Genomic DNA, 3,926 nt, shown 5'->3' with positions numbered 1-3,926 from the left:
GTGTATGATGTTGGTGGGAGGATTTTAACGTTGCAACATTGAAAATTTTAAGACATTTCTCAAGTCTCATCTAATGGCTATTTTCCTGAGCTAAAGTTATCTCATTCATATGAGCATCATTAGTGTATAGAAATGAAAGATTCTACTGCTAAAAATGTAATGTCCAAACATTTCAAACCACTCCAGACTTAAAGAGTACACCTGTAGCAGATGAATAGAGAATCCATATAGCGCATACAACAATCATTGGCTAACCAAGTACTATGACTACACATAGTATCACTCTCTCTGGCTGCCAAATCATGTGTATAGGAATGAAAGATTCTGCTGCTAAAAAGTAATATCCAAATATTTCAAACCAATCCAGACATTAGAGAGTACAATTGCAGCATATGAAAATATTGTGCATTCAACAGTCATTGGCTGAACAAGTATTATGACCTATCAAAAACAATATCTTTGGCTGCCAAATCCAGAATATCAGCACAAGAAACAACCCTAGGGCATAATTCTTCAAAGCTCTGACTTGATAATGTTGATTACACCAGATATGATCTTGAAAGCAGCACCATCATCGAACATTTACCTTGTACGATTTATCAGGCTAACAAATAAACTTTTCAGTCCTGGCCAGCAAGTAAAGATCATAATTCATGATGCAAAACATAAACATAGCAACTTCCTCAGAGACCAACTCAATTTTTTGATAATTCAGAAATTCTATTAGCAAAAAACAACTGACACTACCAGAGATGCTTATCCCAAATACAGAGCAGTAAGCAAACAACAGATATGCAACACATGTTCCATACAGAAATAATAGGTAAAGAAAATCACCAATAGAACAAGCCACACAAATTTGATAAAACTAATCTACATTGAGCACAAATATATAAAAAATTGCTGAACCAGCATCAGAGACTCAACCAGCAACTAACAACCAACCTAAACTAGCACCATGAAGCTACAGTAACAGTATCTCAGACAAAGCTTCCAGCAAACGTAACTACATCACCAACTTCTAAGGATTCACTAAGACAACCATATAAGCTTGCTAACACAACTAAAGAAAAGTGAGTTACAATTGAACCTTAGAGGTCGTTAATGCTGTTTCCTCCCAAGAAAACTATGAAAAGCAAGAGCCATGCAACCCAAAAAACTCTATACAACTGCCACAAAGAAAGCATGAAAAATTAAAAAGCAAATACCAAATGCAACAGAAGTAGAGCCAACAGTGTGGGCAAGACAAATAAATAAAAAATAAAAAGAGTACGATTTTACCATTCAAAAAGAGTAGGGCTTTTGGGAAAGCATGTCTCTCTCACATCCATATATACCTGTCAACCTGGAAGAAGATGAAAAATAAATAATTTTTAGTATTTTTCTTTTTTTCCCCTAAAATAAATTATCCAATAAGATCAGGATATTTCCAATCATCAAGAAAGGTAAGACTTTTGTGCAACTCATTCAGCTTTTCTATCCTTCTCGCTTCCATTTCACTGGGATACAATAGTCCAAACAGCAAAACTCCAAGGTTGTAGATATCCAACTTTTGAGTAATCCTGGAATTTTTCATCACTTCTGAACTTTTATAAAAGTGATGTCCGTAATCATTGGAACTATGTACTCCAAATTCTCCATCATCTTTGACCTCCATATATTTTGCTGCATAATACAAACAAGTTTAATCAAAGTTAGAACCATGAAATAAAAAAATTGGTGATATATAAAAGATTTATTCTTAGAAAATAAATTATAATAATAATCCACACCTAGTCCGAAATCTCCAATCTTGATTTGCTTCTCAGAATCTAAAAACAAATTCTGAGAGCATATGTCTCAATGGATTAAACCTTGACTATGAATATAGTCCAATCCTTCGACAATTTGTCAAAAATATCTCCAAGCAATCTCCTCACTAATTCCCTCTCTGAATACTGTTTCCAGTGTCTTTGGACAGTATTCCATCAAAATATAAATGCAAGACCTGAAAGGATCTCTCTTCCCACTTGAGTCATCACTCGAACTATCAAATTCCCCAGCAAATTTCTCAAAATTGTAACTGTTATCACCTCGCCAAACCTGTACAAGCAAAGCATGTGTTAGTAATTTTTTAAAAGTACTAAATCTCTATTAAAGTAGAAGAAATGTCCCATGTATCTCAACAGAGCCTAGAAAATGAGACCATTCAAACAATTACATTATAAAAACTGATTTCAGCTAAACAACGGAGACTTCCACACTGTCAAATGTACAATGATTCCATTCCCTCCATAGGGTCCACAATTGGCAAAAAAGAGCTAGATTCCAAACAAAGGAAGAAGTTTACCAAACTAATTCCTCTAACCTGAAAGTAGTTCAAAAAAGCTATCTTCTCTTTAAATTTAAGCCATAGCCAGTACTCATCTTAAACATTTACCAAGCCTCAAAACACATGAGGCAAATATTATAAACACCTAACATAGCCAAAACAAATTAACAAGACAAATCCCCCAATAAAGATATTTGCCACACATTACACTCTTCAGACAGAAACACCATGAGAAAACTAATTACACAATTTAGGGCATTAAAAACAACAAAATCAGTTAGGCAAATTTATTTTTATTTTTTGATAAGTATTAAAATCTTATTAGCAAATTCATCAACTACACAGGGAATATACTAGCTGAAAGTTAAATTATAGTTCTAAAATTACAAAGATCAATAAGCTCAAAGAAGTTTGAAACGGAAAAAATCCCCGAAGCTTTCATCCACTCCAGCAAAGTCTTCAAAAATCAGTTAGGCACATTAGCAATTGTTTTGGCTGTAAAGCTAAATCAGAACTTTTAAACAAATGAGTAATACAATAAAGATCACGGAAGGAGATTCCAATTCTCCTTTTGCTTGTAATAAACTAATAGATTTATCATTTATATCTTCCTATTTGCCTGTAATTTTTTTTCCTTTGTAGTATCTTATGCAGAATCTATGTTATCACATGGTTATATTTTTCAATACCTGATAGTAGCGGACGACATGTGGGTGATCCAAGCTAGCCATAATCCTAGCCTCCCTGACAAACACATTGTAGAATACAAATTCATCACTAAAAAAGCATTAAAAATTAAAACTAACAAAACATCAAACAATAGAGTTTATGTGATACAAACTTATGTTTTAATAAACTTACTCAAGGATTTTTTCATCATGTTGATCTAATATATTATGGTATAAAAACACTTGGTTAGAACTAGCTTCAGCTGCAAACATTTAATACATTGTTACAAAATAAACTATTAATAGCATCTATATGTACAACACTATAAAATTTGCATTACCTATCCCTCTCAATATCTCATACCCGCAGAGAAGAAATTGCCATGATCTTCCATAAAAAGAGAAAAAAATAAAAAATAAATTTTAAGCAATAATTTCTAAAAACGAATTTACACAAATTATAATCAATGCGGGAGAAAACAAAGTGAGAAAGAGCAAAACAGAGAGCGGAGAAACCTGGGAAGCACAGGTGCAGCGTTTGGGCCGCCGCACCCGCGTCCAACGCGGCCCGACACGGGGACGCGCAGGCGACGCCGCTGCCTATGCGTTCATGCCGCGTCGGGCATTAAAAAAATAATTTTTTCGGCGCGATTCGCGCCGATATGGCACCGATTCGAGCCGACGCGCACAAAATCGAGCCGATTCGCGCCGATTCGGCCCGAATCTGTCCGTATCGGGCGCAAACCGATACCGATGGAATCGGCCGATACCAGCCGAAATTCAAAAAAAAAAAAAAACTAAAGGTGCATAACCGTTTAACTTGGCCGAAAAAAAAAAAAGGTGTGCAAACGCACCGTTTGGAAAAAAACCAAGACCCAACCCTCTCCCTCTTCATTTTTCTTCCGCCTCTCTCCCACTCTCTGCCTTCACTCTTCAGCTAGGCTCTC

General features: G+C 35.3%; 1 long non-coding RNA gene across 1 annotated transcript; it reads right to left on the bottom strand.

Moving 5' to 3' along the window:
• Positions 1-456: 456 nt before the first annotated feature.
• LOC142614505 (uncharacterized) lies at positions 457-3,325 on the bottom strand. Its single transcript, XR_012840465.1, has 4 exons — positions 3,001-3,325; positions 1,773-2,082; positions 1,282-1,665; positions 457-586 (listed from the first exon to the last, which is right to left on the bottom strand). It is a non-coding gene; the product is annotated as an uncharacterized LOC142614505 (long non-coding RNA).
• Positions 3,326-3,926: the final 601 nt, after the last annotated feature.

Source organism: Castanea sativa, chromosome 11, assembly GCF_040712315.1.
Source record: "Castanea sativa cultivar Marrone di Chiusa Pesio chromosome 11, ASM4071231v1".
NCBI classification, from domain to species: Eukaryota; Viridiplantae; Streptophyta; class Magnoliopsida; order Fagales; family Fagaceae; genus Castanea; species Castanea sativa.
Note: the sequence above shows the minus strand (reverse complement) of the source record. Positions and strands in the feature narration are given on the sequence as shown.